The sequence below is a fragment of the Lygodium microphyllum genome, chromosome 7 (genome assembly GCF_053477565.2).
Source record: "Lygodium microphyllum isolate KBCC chromosome 7, Lygodium_microphyllum_v1.1.10, whole genome shotgun sequence".
Lineage (NCBI taxonomy): Eukaryota > Viridiplantae > Streptophyta > Polypodiopsida > Schizaeales > Lygodiaceae > Lygodium > Lygodium microphyllum.
The window spans coordinates 10,240,556-10,259,368 of NC_141141.1; positions in this window are offsets into that span (position 1 = coordinate 10,240,556).

The window sequence follows — 18,813 nt, forward strand, 5'->3', positions numbered from 1 at the left end:
CTGTATTGACCGAAAGTGGGTGCGCAGGTTACAGATTTCAGATCTGTAAGTTCAAAGGTGTTTATTAGTGAGTAAATACAAGGTTTATCTGCAAACAGGTTGCAGATTGCATGTATTGTTGAGCAGACAGTTAAAAAGGCTGTCTAGTGTATTGCTGTGCACTACAAGTCCAGGGTTGCAGAAGATTTACTTGTTGTTGGTATTAATTTTGTGATAATGGCAGAGAACAGTGGAAGCCCTATCATTGAGAAGCTCGACAAGAACAACTACCCTTCATGGAAGTTCCGTGTCACGAACTTCCTTATTGGAAAAGGCCTCTACGAGTTTGTTTCAGGTGAAGAAAAGGAACCGGAGATGAGTGATCCTCCAACTGCAGAAGAGACAAAGGCACGGAAGGAATGGAATGTAAAGGATAAAAAGGTCATGTATTGGTTGTCTGCAGTAATTGACAATAATATGCTGGGACACATTAGAAATGCAGAGAATTCATATGCAGCTTGGACCATACTTGAAAGTATGTTTTCTGTAAATACAAAGGCACGAAAGATTCAACTCAAGCAAGAGTTGAATACATTAAAGAAAGGGAAGATATCTTTCAATGAGTATGCACTGAAGGTAAGAAGCATTGCAGATGCATTGGCAGCGATTGATGCAATGCCCGATGATGATGATTTGGTGTCGTCTACCTTGGGTGGACTTAACAATGAAAAGGCTTGGAAGTCTTTTGTAACTTCTGTATATGTCAGAAAGCCATTTCCAGATTTCGATGAGTTGGTCTCCCTTATGATCACTGAAGAGATCAACATGCAGAGTGAGACATCTGAAAGAAGTGGTGAACAGGTCCAAGCTTTCTACTCCAGTTCAGGAAGGGGACGTGGCAGGTTCTCTTCAAGAGGCCGTGGCACAGGACGTGGTAGTGACAACCAGCAAAACAGATTGAATCAGTAATTTGGCGATATGCAGGTTTCAGGAAGTCGTGGTAACTTTAGAGGCAGGGGGAGCTTTAGAGGAAGAGGTGGATGGCAAAACAGAGGTTCTAACAACTCTGGTATTGTGTGCCACTACTGTGGCAAAACAGGTCATATTGCAGCCCAATGTTATGCTAAGAGAGATGATATCCGCAGTGGTAAGTTGCAGCAAGGAAACTATGCATCGTCTTCACGACAGAATGAAGACAAAAATGAACGTTTGTTCGTTATGCAGCATATGCTGAATGCTGTTACAGGAAAGGGAACACATGAAGATGTTTGGTATGTTGATTTAGGTGCATCCAATCATATGACCAGCCATGCAGAATGGTTTGGAGAGATGCAGGATTTGCAGAATGCAGGTTATGTGCAAACGGGTGATGACTCATGCCACCCAATTTCACACATTGGAAAAGTTCCCTTGTCCTTGCATGATGGTAAGACAAAGAGTCTTTCAGATGTATTACATGTGCCATCTATTACAAAGAACTTGGTGTCAGTCGGTCAAATGGTAGAGCAAGGTCTGCAAGTCAGATTTAATGCAAAGGGATGCTTTGTAGAAGACTTCAATGACAAGTGCAGGTTGGTAGCAAAGGGAAGTAGAGTTGGACGTATGTTCACTCTAGATGCTGGAATTCCTACTATGAATGCGGCTATGTATGCCAAAGGAAAAGGTGTTGTTGCAGACACTGAAATTTGGCACAAACGCATTGGACATGCAAATGTACAAAGGCTGAAATTAATGCAGTCCAAAGGGTTGGTTACAGGTTTGCCTACATTTAAAGTTGCAGAATTTCAGAAGGTATGTGAAGCATGTCAGTTTGGTAAGCAGGCAAGACAACCCTTTTCACATGACAGAGATGTAAGCAGAAATATCCTTGATGTTGTGCATACAGACATTTGGGGGTCTACACAAAATGTATCTCTTGGAGGTAGTTCATACTTCGTCACATTCATTGATGATTGTTCTAGAAAGCTGTGGGTATATTTTATGAAGGAAAGTAAAGTGCCTGAGGTCAGATGGAGGGGGAGAGTACCTCTCAAATGAGTTCAGTGATTTTCTGAGGTTTCATGGGATAAAGAGACAGTTCACATGCAGGTATACCCCACAGCAAAATGGGGTTGCAGAAAGGAAAAACAGGCATATTGCAGAAGTTGCACGCGCCTTGATGGTGGCTGAAAAGAATATGCCTAAGCATTTTTGGTCTGAGGCTGTTCATACTGCTGTTTATATTATGAACAGAACTCCAACAGCTGCAGTTCATGGTATGACCCCCGAAGAATGTTTTACAGGTAAGAAGCCTGATGTTTCACACTTGAAAGTATTTGGCTGCATTGCGTATGTTCATGTGCCAGATGAGTTGCGGAAGAAACTGGATCCAAAGGCTAAAAAGTGTGTCTTTATTGGATACTCTTTAGAGCAGAAAGGGTATCGCTGTTACAATCCTGTCACATGTAAGTTCAGAGTGAGCAGGGATGTCATCTTTGATGAAATGAGCAGTTGGTATGCATCTAGTGGTGATGCATTGGATGTTGATGATGATCATGACACTCATGTGCAGGCTGAAAGGCAAGAATCACGGACTCTTAGTGGACCAGAGACATCATTTGGTAGTCCTTGGTCTGGGAGACTAAGGAGTACCTCTACATCTTCGAGTGCATCTAGTAGCACTACAGGTAAAGACAAAGGAAAGAATAAAGTGTCAGAAGGCATTGATGCAGTTCTTGATGGAGACTCCAGTGGCTCAGAGAGCTTGGATGATGAGCTTGGCATTCCTTCAGTGAGGACTCCAGGTGTGCAAAGAGCACGTGTTAATGCAAAGACTCCATTGAGTGATCCAGTAGTACGCAGGTCTAGCAGGGTGAGATACCCTGTTAAAAGATTTGGTTTTGAGGGTTATGCAGCTCACCATTATGCTTATATGGTGAAACTAGTTGAGGATGTTGAGCCCACATGTTTTGATGAGGCTATTGGTCATGCTCATTGGGATGCACCAATGGATGAGGAGATGGCTGCATTAGAGGCCAATAAGACTTGGGATCTAGTATCATTGCCCAAGGGAAAGAAAGCTATTGGATGTAAGTGGGTTTATAAGATTAAGCACAATGCAGATGGTTCTATTAGCAGGTACAAAGCTAGGCTGGTTGCAAAAGGCTATGCCCAGACATATGGCATAGATTATCATGAAACCTTCAGTCCAGTTGCTAGGATGGCAACTGTCAGATGTGTGATTGCTTTGGCAGCAGCCAAAGGTTGGAGGTTGCAGCAAATGGATGTAAAGAATGCCTTCTTGCATGGTGATTTGCAGGAAGAAGTGTATATAGATCAGCCAGCAGGTTATGAAGATTTAGAGCATCCCACGTATGCGTGCAGGTTGAAGAAGGCACTCTATGGGCTCAAGCAAGCACCTAGAGCATGGTCTGACAAGATTAGAGAGTATCTTGTCAATATTGGCTTTTATGTTTCTGATCCTGATCACTCACTTTATGTGAGAAAGGGAGATTCAGGTTTGGTCATCATAGTCATCTATGTGGATGACTTGATTATTACAGGTGATAGTGATAGTGGAATTGCTGAAGTCAAGGGCTGTTTGAAGATAAAGTTTGAGATGAAGGATTTAGGTGAGCTAAGGTACTTCCTTGGCATTGAGGTGATCAGATGTGATGATGGTATATGGCTGTCCCAAAGATAGTATGGCTTGGATATGTTGTCCAAGTATGGTATGACTGCATGCAAATCACTTTCAGTCCCGTTGGAGCAGAATGTAAAGCTGAGTGCTGATGTTGGGGATGAGATAGAAGACCCTACTATGTTCAGGAGGATAGTGGGGAGTTTGATCTACATGACCATTACAAGGCCAGACTTGAGCTACGCTGTTGGTCTTGTGAGTCAGTTTATGCAAGTACCTAGAAAGCCACATTTGGATGCAGTCAGACGCATATTGAGATATGTGAAGTCCACATTAGATTATGGACTTTTCTATGAGGCAGGTACAGATGTACAGGTGTTTGGATACACAGATGCAAATTGGGCTGGTAGTATGTCTGATAGAAGATCTACCAGCGGATACATGTTCTCTCTTGGTAGTGCAGCAGTTGCATGGAGCAGCAAAAAGCAATCTACAGTTGCTTTGTCAAGTACAGAGGCTGAGTATAGAGGTGTTGTTGTTGCAGCATGTGAGGTAGTATGGCTGCAAAAGCTATTGGCTGATTTGGATGTGTAGGTGGAAGGTCCAGTTGTCATTTATTGTGACAACATGAGCAGTATACAGTTGGCTAGGAACCCTGTGTTCCATGCCAGGACAAAACATATTGAGGTACACTACCACTTTGTGAGAGAGAAGGTACTAGCAGGTGAGATTGACTTGGTGTATGTCAGCACACAGGATCAGATAGCTGACATTTTCACGAAGGCATTGGGTACAGAGAAGCTTCAAAAGTTTCGAAGCTTACTTGGAGTTGCAGAGATGCAGTTGAGCTTGAGGGGGAGTGTTGAGATGACAAGCTCAACACATGCGGACATTGATAATGGACCGCCTGGTTAGATGGGTTCACGCGTCTACACTTAGCACGTCGATGGTCATTATGACTCTCACATGGCCACTGACTCATTACTTATTATATTCAGGTTGTTACACCTATTTACAACTGGCATAGTTATAGCACCAGTCGACTAGTGTAGTCGGTTATGCATTGTTTGACTTAGTAGGCCACTTTCCTTTTATGTTGTATCTTATCTACACTTTGTGTACATTGTAAAGAGTGTGGAAGAAGAAGAAGAAATCAGCAAGAAAACGTTTTTGGCCTCCATCTTTCTTCTTGTCTCTTGAGTGAGCTTCTCCTTGTGCATTCTGTGTGTGTTCGCGCAGCATCTTGAGCAACCCCCTCCACCATGCGATTCTTGACAATTAAAAGATTTTGTTTTGAAGGTTATGCAATTACCATTATGCTTATATGGTGAAACTAGTTGAGGATATTGAGCCCACTTGTTTTGAGGATGTTGTTGGTCATACTCATTGGGATGCAGCAATGGATGAGGAGATGGCTGCATTAGAGGCCAATAAGACTTGGGATCTAGTATCATTGCCGAAGGGCAAGAAAGCTATTGGATGTAAGTGGGTTTATAAGATTAAGCACAATGTAGATGGTTCTATTAGTAGGTACAAAGCTAGGCTAGTTGCAAAAGGCTATGCCCAGACATATGGCATAGATTATGAAGAAACCTTCAGTCCAGTTGCTAGGATGGCAACTGTCAGATGTGTGATTTCTTTGGTAGCAACCAAAGGTTGGAGGTTGCAGAAAATGGATGTGAAGAATGCCTTCTTGCATGGTGATTTGCAGGAAGAAGTGTATATAGATCAACCAGTAGGTTATGAAGATTTAGAGCATCCCACGTATGTGTGCAGGTTGAAGAAGGCACTCTATGGGCTCAAGCAAGCACCTAGAGCATGGCCTGACAAGATCGAAGAGTATCTTGTCAATATTGACTTTTATGTTTCTGATGCTGATCACTCACTTTATGTGAGAAAGGGAGATGCAGGTTTGGTCATCATAGTCATCTATGTGGATGACTTGATTATTACAGGTGATAGTGATAGTGGGATTGCTGAAGTCAAGGACTTTTTGAAGAAGAAGTTTGAGATGAAGGATTTAGGTGAGCTAAGGTACTTTCTTGGCATTGAGGTGATCAGATGTGATGATGGTATATGGCTGTCCCAAAGACAGTATGCCTTGGATATGTTGTCCAAGTATGGTATGACAACATGCAAACCACTTTTAGTCCCATTGGAGCAGAATGTAAAGTTGAGTGTTGATGTTGGGGATGAGATAGAAGACCATACTATATTTAGGAGGACAGTGGGGAGTTTAATCTACATGACCATTACAAGGCCAGACTTGAGCTACGTTGTTGGTCTTGTGAGTCAGTTTATGCAAGTACCTAGAAAGCCACATTTGGATGCAGTTAGACGCATGTTGGACTTTTCTATGAGGCAGGTACAGATGTACAGGTGTTTGGATACACAGATGCAAATTGGACTGGTAGTATGTCTGATAGAAGATCTACCAGCGGATACATATTCTCTCTTGGTAGTGCAGCAGTTATTTGGAGCAGCAAAAAGCAACCTACAATTGCTTTTTCGAGTACAAAGGCTGAGTATAGAGGTGCTGCTGTAGCACCTCTATACTACCTCACATGCTGCTGTAGCAGCATGTGAGGTAGTATGGCTACAAAAGTTATTGGCTGATTTAGATGTGCAGGTGGAAGGTCCAGTTGTCATTTATTGTGACAACATGAGCAGTATACAATTGGCTAGGAACCCTGTGTTCCATGCCAGGACAAAACATATTGAGGTGCACTACCACTTTGTGAGAGAGAAGGTACTAGGAGGTGAGATTGACTTGGTGTATGTCAGCACACAGGATCAGATAGCTGATATCTTCACGAAGGCATTGGGTACAGAGAAGCTTCAAAAGTTTCGAAGCTTACTTGGAGTTGCAGAGATGCAGTTGAGCTTCAGGGGGAGTGTTGAGATGACAAGCTCAACACATGAGGACATTGATGATGGACCGCCTAGTTAGATGGGTCCACACGTCTTACTTAGCACGTCAGTGGTCATTATGACTCTCACATGGCCACTGACTCATTACTTATTATATTCAGGTTGTTATACCTATTTACAGCTGGCATACTTATAGCGTCAGTCGACTAGTATAGTCACTTATGCATTGTTTGACTTAGTAGGCCACTTTCCTTTATGTTGTATCTTATCTATACTTTGTGTACATTGTAAAGTATGTGAAAGAAGAAGAAAAAACCAGCAAGAAAACGTTTTGGCCTCCATCTCTCTTCTTGTCTCTTGAGTGAGCTTCTCCTTGTGCATTCTGTGTGTGTTTGGCGCAGCATCTTGAGCAAGTCCCCCCCACGCGATTCTTGACATGAGGCAGTTAGAGAAGCCTAGTAAAATAATGATGGAAAGAGACAAAACCCTAAATATATGAAAGACAATATATGACTATACGGAGGTGTGTAAAAAGGGGTTCTAACCCCTATAAAGATAGAAATGGAAAGAAAGAAAAATCCTTGAGCTATTGTTTATCGCCTTGAGAAGGCCTGGTAGGTTCCTAGGGATGAGTCAGACCCAGGGCCGATGCCTTGTTTTCCTAGGGGTGGTATCTAGTTGAAAAACAAAGAATATAAGAAGGTTGGAGCGAAAATAAAAGTGGGCATTAGAAAAAGATTAAGTGTCACCTTGTGCAGACTTGGTAAGTTCTTGGGTACCGAGACAGGACCTGAGGCCGATGCCTTGCTCTCCTTGGGTCACTACGCTCAGCTCCCTCCTTTTTACACGCCGGAGTATGGAAAATAAGAAGCTAAAGACCCAATGTGCTAAATGAAAATATTTGTTGATCAAGCTATAGGAGTTCTCACCTAGTAGGAGCTCCTAGTTGAGTTGTCCTTAGTTAGGTAGGTAGTTCAGACCACCACTTAGGATGACCTCTTTGATGGTTCTTTTTCGCTTGATTGTGTTGGAGAAGTTGGTTAGTGACTAGCTTTTGACTTTCTGTCAGACTATGCTAGGCCTACTCCTCATGGATTTCATGCCTTGGTTTTGACAAGGGGATAGGGTGAGAGCTATGTTGTGTTATGTTGTGTATCTATTTTGTATCAGCTTGATGCTCTTTGTGGTTGTGTTTATGTGCAGATTTGTTCATGGGATTCGACGGGTTGAGTCGCCCTATCTCGTGGTCGCCAATGATAGATGATTTTTTATGTCGAGAAGTGCTTAAAAATAGCCAAAATTTACGAATTTCAGGGAAAAATAAACTTCATCGAAGGCGGCGATGGCAATCACTACGATTTTAAGTAGCAATGCTCGGAAAAGGCTTAAAAGACCCACTTTGACGACAGTTGATGAATTTTCATAATTATTTGGCCTGTCAAATGAGACCCTGGGAGATGCCTGACAGTGGAGGACTTCAAGACAGATGCCCAGGATTTTTCGGACTTCTAATCAGGTACCGGACGCGGAAAAGGGGGTGCCCGAGAGCCCAAGGTCCAAAGGAAGTGTGAATGGGACTTAAAAGATGCCAAAGGTTATGACCTTTGGGGGCTCCTTTTAGGGAGTACCCCCCAAAATTTTTGTGAGAATGGGCCATGGGGGGGCGCGATTTTTTCGCTGCCTATTGCATCAAGAGAAGGCGCAATCAATTTTGGAGAAAAATGAGAGATGGGGGCTGAAAGCAACCCCCCATACTGATCTTGGGCCTGTCCTACTCTTGATCTTCACCCTCCATTGCTCCCGCTCCTCAAATGGCTACCTAGTTCAAGAGATCAGATTTCAATATTTCTCTCTTCTCCCTCTCTCTCCAGCAAGGGGCAGTTCTTGCGTGTGACGAAGAATGAAGCCTAATTGATGAATGCTCATCCGGCATGGTATCGGATTGCTTCCCAATTGAAGGTGGGCTGGAGATTGCAGTGTGGAGGTGGGTTGAGCATCAAAGGGCCCCGATTTGTAGACCCACAACAAGTTTGAAAACCTGAAATAATAAAAAATACACAGTAATGATATTTTTACACAAAGAAAATGGCTTTTTTTCCGCATTTGATGAGGTTAGCAATGTTCATATGGGCTGAAAATTGATGGACATGTTGTTTGTTGTTGATTTTAGTCTTTCATAATAAAAAACTCAGAAAATATACACTTCAAGTGTGGGAAATAAATGGGAAAATGCCGAAAAGCATGGTTTTTAGAGTAAAAATGGGGTTTTTGGGCTTAAAATCGAAAAAGTATGAAACAAAACACCAATAAAATCTACATGGTTTCTGTTTAGAGATTCAAGAGCCACATTTTTGAAATAATGCTAGTTTTCTTTCATTTTTATTGATAAAAAATAAGAAAAAATAAGGAAAAGTGAGGAAAAATACTCTTTAAAAGGGGGAAAAATAGGGAACGGACGAGAAAAATTATAGAAAATTATGGATGTATCTATGAGTTTATAATGAGGATAAATCATGAGGGTTTACCTCAGATGCGAAATACACATGAAATTACCCTTTTATCTATCACCGCAAGCAAAACTCTAAACAGTAGGGGAGGAGGGAAGTTTGAGTGTTGAAATATAATATAAAATATGATGTATTTGCTGCATTATTCATATAGGATGATATCAAGTTAAATAAAGGAAAGTACAGCACGAGTGTAAGGTTGGGTGTCTTCTCTCATATCAACAATTATGTGTTAGTGTATGGAAACATGAAAAGAATGGATTTGCACAATGCACGAGGCTATTTTTCCAATTGTTTGAGCACTTGATCATATACACATTTGCATCAAGCATGGATAAATGGTATCAATTACAAGCTCCTGGATGCATAGCACTTGGTTTCTCTAGGACTTGACCCATGTAGAGAGAGTGAGCAACCTGGCTGTAGGTCTACACGGTGGGTTCAAGCGGAGGGATAAGTGAGGATAAGTGCATTCCCGGAATGTTGAATATATTGGCACTAAGAGGGAAGTTTTTTTCGAATGTGTCTATATGTGGAAGCAACGCATCAAGGGGCCAATCCCCAAGATGTAGAAGAGCTGCAGTAGGGCCACGGCAATCAACCGGTGGGGTGCCCTTGTATCTGTGTTATATGTGGCATTTATTACCGATATATGTATAATCTCCCTCTGAGGAGACGAGAAAGGGAACATCCGTTGGATTACAGACTATAAACGTGCAGTGATTAGTGTTCAGGATAGTGTATCCCTCGACAGACGCTCCTAGTCCGCGAGGCCGTGTGGGTGGGGTTGTTTGTTGAGGGCATGAGGTCCGGCTAGTGCCTTAAGCTAGTGCCGGCGTATTTTAGGTCCCATCAAGTGTATTCTTATTCACTTCTCTATCATGCGAAAAATATTGTCTTGCCTACTTACCAAACTGACATGCTTCACACACTTTATGAAACTTTGCAAATCTAAAAGCAAGTAATCCTATAGATAATCCTTTGGACTTTATTAATTTCAACATGTGCACATTTACATGTCTAATAAGTTTGTGCCATATTTCAATGTCTGCAACAACCACTTCTTTGTCTTTAGTATACATAGTAGCATTCATAGCATGAATTCCAATATCTAAAGTAAACATGCAGCCAACTCTATTTCCTTTTGTGACCAACTTACACTTATAATTAAAATGTTCCACAAAATAGTCTTTTGTATTAAAGCAATCTTGCAACCCTTGCTCTACCATCTACCCAATATACACTAAATTCTTTGTAATGTATGACATATGTAATACATATGATAGAATGTTTGTTTGACAATCATGTAAGGACAAGGGAACTTTTTCAATGTGTGAAATTGGGTGGCATGAATCATCACCCATCTACATATAACCTAGATTTTGTAAATCTTGCATCTTTTCAAACCATTCGATATGGCTATTCATATGATTAGATGCATTGAATCAACATACCATATATCATCACGTGTCCCCTTTCTTGTAATAATATTCATCATATGCTGCATAATAAAGAGACACTTATTTTTATCTTCATTCTATCATAAAGAGGATGCATAGTTTCCTTGCTATAATTTACCATTGTGGATATCATCCTTCTTAACATAACAATGGGTTGCAATATGACCTATTTTGCTACAATAATGATAAACAATACTAGAATTTCCATCCACCTCTTTATCTAGAGTTTCCCATGTCTCTAAATTTACCATGGCCTCTTTAAATCTATATATAACTAAACTATTGATTTAATTTATTTTGCTACTTATCACTAGCACATCCCATACCATAGTCTCTTAAAGAGGACATGCCATCTCCCCTTCTTAAACTAGAGTAGAATGCTTGGACATGTTTACCACTTTGTTCTGATGATTCGACTTGCATATTGATCTCTTTAGTGATCAGGCTAATTCATCAAAATCTGAAAATGGCTTCTATACATACAAAAAAGTAACAAATAAGTTCTAAGACTTTTCATTATTAAGGCCACACAAAGCAGATGATATCAAATTATTATGTATTTTTATTATAAAGACCACCCAAAGTAGACGATACCAAATTATCATCATCAGGTATTGCATTAATCACTACCAAACCATCTACAATGCTTCTCACCTTCAAAACATACTCATTCACAAATATTTTTTCTCTTTGTTCAAAGTAATAAGCTCTTGATTTAGCTAAATCTTTTGTATCTTTATATTCACAAATTAAATATGTTTCATGCTATATGTGAACCTTTTAGATTTCTGAAATATCCCAGCACAGTGTTATCAATAATTACAAATAGGCAATATATGACCTTTTTGACTTTTGTATTCCATTCTTTCCACACCTTTAATTCATATGCAATCACAGAGTTACTCAACTCTGTCTTATTTTCTTCACATGAAATAAACTTGAAGAGGTATTTTCCAACAAGGAAGTTTGTCACGTGGAACTTCGATGATAGGTAGTTATTCTTGTTCAACTTCTCAACGATGGTGTTTTGACTATTCTCTACCATTATCATGATACAAAACAGTAAGAAAGTTTTCTATAATCTTTTACAATCAGTGAAAAATAAAACATCCAGGCAACATTTTCCACTGACTTCTCAATAGTACATGTAATTTGCAACTTATTTGTTGATATAAAACTTGTATTTACTTTCTGAGAAACACCTCAAAACTTACAGATTCAAAATTTCTAATCTATGCATCCACTTATTGCAATTCGATTCACACAATTGAATTGCAATATATCTTGAAACTATTGTTCGCAACCTTACAAGACAAGGCCTGAAACGGCCTCAAATGGCCAAAAAAGCAGCAACAAGAAAGTCCAAAAAGGGTGATTGATAGAATATATAGTGCTTTGATTGCACACCAAATCTCACAACAATCTAATATTTTTTTATCTGTCTTCTTTGGTGTATTCACAAGCATTATATCTAAGATAAAGAATGGGAGAGCTTCTTACCCATTGCTTACTTGCTTGAATCCTTCCTTCTTCTCCTTTAATTCAATCTCTAAGACTAACCTCTATTAGTGGTGTAGCCCTAATACCATGTCATGACTCATGTGGTGAGGGGACTTGCGTGAGCTACTTTACCAAACACACACCATATACACAAGAGAAAGTTCACTCAAGAACACAAGAAGAGAAATGGAGACTAAAAAATTTTCTTGGTGGTTTCTTCTTATTTTTCCATTCACTTTTCGATGTATACAAAGTATAGACAAGTACCACATAAAGGAAAGTGGCTTGCTAAGTCAAATAGTGTCTAACAAACCATACTAATCGACTAGCACTATAACTATGCCAGTTGTAGATAGGTGTAATAAACCAAATATAATAAGTGATAAGTTACTAGCTATGTAAAAGTCATAATGACTATCAATGTGCTAAGTGTAGATATGCGGATCCATCTAACCAAGTGGACCATCATCAATGTCCGCACATGTTGAGCTTGTCCTCTCAACAAGGGATATGATTGTATCTGTTGTATTGTCAAAGAATCCAATACATTTTAAATTAGTGAATCACTTTGAAACCCAACGTTAAACTAGCTAAATATATGACACTCTTTGTTTGATATAACTAAGCAATTTATACAAGAAAAATGTAAACAAATTAGATTTTTGTCTCAAAGGATTTGTTACTTTGATAGACTCTAACATTTTGATATATGTGCCTAATATATAGAAATAATGAGCATCAAAAGATGTTTGAAAAATATCTTACTTTCTTATACATCTTCTTTATACCACCCTGTTGCAACTTTATATATTGCATATCTCAAAGCTTTTTGCTACATTATAGAATCCTAATATTTCTTTAGAAGCAAAAGAGAAAAGATAAGATTTATTTTTTTAACTTTTAGGAATTCATAATCATGATCAAGTTCACTATAAAGGTATTGTACATCTCACCTATGCCTCTCTAATATAAATCTGATCATCTCCTCAAACATTTGTAAAATATCAAGCTTGTTGTGGAGATGATACATATCTCTCTTGTACCTCTTTGATGATGCTTAGGCTTCTTAGTATTATTTGGAGTTATTTTGAAGAATGAATGAGAATATCTCAAATGAGAATCTGTCAAACATATCATGTTAAAAGATAGTTCAAACCTTAGCATAGTATTTTGGCTCAAGATTTGACGAAAAGGAAGTGTGCCATTATTTCAAATTGATCTAGGTACAAGCCATAAAATTGTGAGCATTGACCAGTCTATTTTGTGGATATTGATCTTTCTTGAAAGGTAAGCATAGGAACTCTCCCTACATTAGAGAGGATAAGGGTAGCTAGGTGTAAAAGGGCTGGAGGACAGGGGAAACCCTAACCCTAACTCCTCCAGTGGCTATATAAATAGCCTAAAGTACACACTCAAGTAGAGGAGAGTGTACTAGTTGTACTTTGAGCAACTAACTAAACAAGATATTGTCTTGTACTTGAGCTCTCTCTCTCTCTCCCTCTTGTGCACACTCTCTCAAGCCTTCAACTCTGATTTGAAAATGGTATCAGAGCCTTCTCTGATCCCTTCAACTTCCTATACCCTCAGCTTCACTAAGTGCACATGATTTTCCATCATCTTCATCTTTTACCTCTTACCTCCATAGCCAAACTAGACCCACCTCTGATGGAGGACTTGGGGAGAACAAAGAAGGAGGTTTCAGCTCAAGGTCCCTTCTAAGGAACTCTTCCCTAGCTCAGAGCGCAGTAGCCCAGCACCATAAACCTCCACATTAGCCACGCAGAAGGATGACATTGCATCAAACTTAGAATCGGTGTAGTTTTGGGTAGCCTGATGCTTCCATGCTTGGCATGGGTAGCAGGAGGTGCAATCTCCTTGGTTACCATAGGGATTTTAAAGCCCCACCAGTGAGCTATCTCCCTCTAAGAGGGTATGCTAAAATTCCTCTTGTATTGGCTGAAATCAACCAAACCCTAACTGTCAATTTCCTAGCAGCCATAGCCAAGAAGCTTCAAGCTTCTTCAACTTTTAAATTTTTCAATTTTTGGTCATTAACAGTGATTTTAATCACTGAATCAACTCTTTCTGAGTCAGTTACTAATTTGGGAGCCTTATCTCAGAGGTTATTGTACTTGGAAAGTCATCATCAAGTTTATCAAGACCAATATCTACCATCTCTAGTAACATGAGCTATAGATGAGTGCTTGTAAGCACTAAGGCACATTGCTCAATCAATATTGCTACTAGTACTTACAAAATCTGAGTGTTTTTCATCAAAAAATTAAAACAACTGAGTACTTTACTTCATGTTGTAAGGCTATGTGTACAATTATAAACACATAGACCATCATACACTAAACTTGTATTGCATATCTTGTGTGACTTTTTTCAAGTATAGTAGTCAATGAAATCAGAGGGATGAGTGTCATTATACTCTCCTTGGAATCATAAGCAACAAGCATTGAAATCATAGACTGTCCTTGTCCAACAAAAAGGTCATCCACTAGGTCATACCATAAGGAGGAGCCCGAAGTCCAATCTAGGTTCACATCATTGAAGCCTAAAAAGACCATTAAACCTTGGAAGAAGACTGCACATAAGAAAGGACCACCCAAGTCATATTTTGAAATATTACATATGTATGATTTTCAACCTTTTTCTCATTACAACTTTGATATCAATTGTTTGGTTCACTTTTTCATTCAGTGACAAGGTTGTAAGGGACTAGACACTGCCCTTGTTCTAACAAGTGGTAAGACCTTCCCGATGGCCACAACATATGCTAATGTTCATCCTCAAATTCAAAAATTTAATGGAAAAAATTTACATTAAATTTACATCCTTGGCAGGTTTTTATCAAATACAAAATGATGGAAAGAAGATCAAGCCATCATCATGCTTCATTTAGATGAATCCTTAGTTCATCACATTGACCAGCTCTTAACTACAAAAGAAAAATGGGATGAGCTCGAAAGACTCTACAATGCTACAGGGAAGAACTTCAAGATATTTCTCAAGATTGAGTTTTTTAGCTTGGAATACAAACATGGAGAAGATCTAGGCAAGTCCATTTCACATATGAAGGGGCTTATGGCACAGCTTGCCTCCGTTCAAGCACCTATCTGCAGAGACATTGGGAGTTAGAGAACCATCCTTCGTTTCTGTTTATGCAAAATCGTCATAGGAAGTGACTGTGTGGTCAATTACCACTTTCGCCAGTTTTGCAGATTTGCCCTTGTGAGGGTGAAGCTGTGTTTTTTGCAGTGACAGAATTTTTTGCAGTAGTCTGTAATGGCGTCTGATTCTCTTTCACAGATTGTAACTGAAAAGCTTGACAAGAACAACTTCCAAGCAGGGAAGTTTAGAATGACGAATTTCCTTATGGGAAAAGGATATTGGGAATTTGTTGCAGGAAATGAAGAACCAGTTCTTCCTGATGTTCCCAATCAACAGCAAATGCAGGCATTCAAAGCATGGCATGAGAGAGCCAGGAAAGTTATGTACTGGCTGTCTATCAGTATTTCAGACTCTATGATTGTGCATATTCAGGATGCAAGTACGCCAAAGGAGGCATGGGATACTTTGTCAAAAATGTATAGCACAAATACGCAAGCCAGGAAAATGCAGCTCAAGCAAGAGTTGCATAATGTGAAAAGAGAAAATATGAGCACCAATGACTACCACATGAAGGTGAAGAAGATTGCATATGCACTTGCTTCCATTGGATCGCCAGTGGAAGATGATCATTTAGTTTCTGTGACCTTGAATGGTCTAGGAAAGGATTATGCACAGTTTCGGACATCCATTTCAGTTCATGAAAGATTTCCTGATTTTGAGGAGTTGATTGCTCTTCTTATTTCTGAGGTGCATCTTCTTCAGGAGGAACTTCAAAAGAAGCTGTCTTCTACTCAAATGTTGGAAGAGGTAGAGGCAGAGGTAGAGAAGGCCGGTTTGGAGGCCGTGGTAGAAATCAGAATATGCAGCAAACTCAAGAAAACCAGTCCTATGGAGGAGGACGTGGTAACTCTAGAGGCAGGGGGAGCCAAAGAGGTCGTGGTGGATGGCAAAGAGGTCAAAATGCAAACAGTAATATTGAATGCTACTACTGTGGTAAAATGGGTCATATGGCTAAAGACTGCTATAAAAAGCAGAATGACATCATGAATGGAAAACTGCAACAAGGGAATTATGCATCTTCTAGTAGACAGGGTGATGACAGAAATGAGCATTTGTTCATGGTGCAGCACATGAACAATTCTGTGACAAGTGCAAAAGAAAGCAATGATGTATGGTATGTTGACTCAGGTGCATCAAACCACATGACAGGTCATGCAGAATGGATGGAGGATGCAAGGAAAATGGAAAAACCAGGATTTGTGGAGACTGGTGATGATACTGCACATCCTATTGTGCAGATTGGAAAAATTACTTTGTCTATGCAGGATGGGAAAAAGAAATACCTGTCCGCTGTATTTCATGTCCCGAATATCACCAAGAATCTGGTTTCTGTAGGTCAAATGGTTGAGCAGGGCTTGCAGGTCAGATTTAATCCTCATGGATGCTTTGTTGAGGATATGAAAAATAAAGGTCGCTTGATAGCAAAAGGAAAGAAGAAGGGTAGAATGTTTACGTTGGATGCAGACATGTCTGAATTGAGCGCAGCAATGTTTGCACATGGGACCGGTGTAGTTGCAGATATTGATATCTGGCATAAACGCATTGGTCATGTTAATGTACAGCGACTTAAATCAATGCACGCCCAAAATATTGTTGCAGGTTTGCCTAAATTCAAGGTTGCAGAAATGCATAAGGTATGTGAAGCCTGTCAGTTTGGAAAACAGGCAAGGAAACCATTTCCTAGACATGTTCAAGAGAGTAAGAAGCCATTGGAATTAATCCACTCTGATGTGTGGACTACTAAAGCTGCATCTCTTGGAGGCTGTCATTATTTTGTCACTTTTATTGATGACTATAGCAGAAAAGTTTGGGTGTATTTTATGAAAAAGAAAAGTGAAGTTTTTGGGCATTTCAAAACTCTTAAGGCTATGGTTGAAAAAGAAACAGGCCTGCAAATAAAATGCCTAAGGTCAGATGGAGAGGGAGAGTACCTCTCAAATGAGTTTGCAAGGTTCCTGCAGGAGCATGGCATAAAGCAGCAATATTCATGCAGTCATACGCCACAACAAAATGGAATTGCAGAAAGGAAAAACAGGCATATTGGAGAGGTATCTTGTGCCATGCTTAATGAAAAAGACCTGCCAGATTTTTATTGGGCTGAAGCAGTTGCTACAGCAGTCTACATAATGAACAAGACTCCCACTGCAGCAATACATGGAATGACTCCAGAGGAGAGGTATACTGGTAGGAAACCAGATATTTCTCATTTGAAAATTTTTGGTTGCATTGCCTATGTACATGTGCCAGATGAGTTGAGATCCAAGTTGGATCCAAAAGCTGAGAACTGCATCTTTATTGGTTACTCTCTGCAGCAAAAAGGGTATAGATGCTATAATCCTTCTACTCGTAAGTTTACAGTGAGCAGAGATGTTGTTTTTGATGAGATGAGTAGCTGGTATAAACCAGTAAATGTGATTGATGATGTAGATGCACAAAATGGTAATGCTGCACAGAATTCACAGCAGCAGTCACAAAATATTAGTGGACCTGGAGCATCCTCTAGCAGTGGTTCACATTCTTCGCCATGGACAGGCAGATTGAGATCAGGAGAATCTTCTCAAAGCAATGCAGATAGTGGTATGCAGGTATCACGAAAAGGAAAAGAGAAGGTTGATCAGCCCATGTTTGATGTGAATGCAGGTCACTCTTATGTGGATGGTGAATCCAGTGGCTCAGAACAGAGCATTGATGATGAGTTGGGTATTCCTTCTATTGTTACACCTGGAGTAAGGAAGACCAGGGATGTTTTGAGAGCACCCGAGAGTGAACCTACTTTGCACAGGTCTACGAGAGCTAGGTATCCTGTGGATAGGCTGAAATATGATGGATTTACAGCCATTCACTATGCATATATGGTCAAAGTGATACAGGAACCAGAACCCACTTCTTTTGAGCAAGCCATGGGAAAAGAAAAATGGGAGAAAGCCATGGATGAAGAAATGGATGCCTTGGAAGCAAATGCTACATGGGAATTGGTACCTTTGCCTAAAGGTAAAAATGCAATTGGCTGTAAGTGGGTTTATAAGGTGAAGCACAATGCAGATGGTTCTGTGAACAGATACAAGGCAAGATTAGTAGTCAAGGGGTATGCACAAACATATGGCATTGACTATGAAGAAACATTCAGTCCGGTTACAAGGATGGCAACCGTAAGAGCAGTCATTGCTATGGCTGGATCAAAGGGATGGTCTTTACATCAGATGGATGTAAAGAATGCCTTCTTGCATGGTGATTTGCAAGAAGAGGTCTATATGGAGCAGCCACCAGGTTATGTGCATGCTGTTCATCCTGAGTTTGTTTGCAGGTTGAAGAAAGCCTTGTATGGCTTGAAGCAAGCACCTGGAGCATGGTTTGACAAGATAGGACAGTATCTTGTCACTATTGTTTGATTATGACAGGTGACAGTGATGAAGATATCCTTCTTGTGAAAATGCTATCGAAGCAGAAGTTTGAGATGAAGGATTTGGGAGAGCTGCGTTATTTCTTGGGCATTGAGGTGATTAGATCACCAAGTGGGATACAGCTCTTGCAGAGGCAGTATGGATTGGACATGCTGTCTAAATATGGGATGACAGGCTGTAAGCCTATTTCAGTTCCTTTGGAGCAGAATGTGAAGCTGAGCACAGATGCAAGTGAGCTTCTAGAAGACCCTACTATGTACAGATGCATAGTAGGAAGTTTGATTTATATGACTATTACC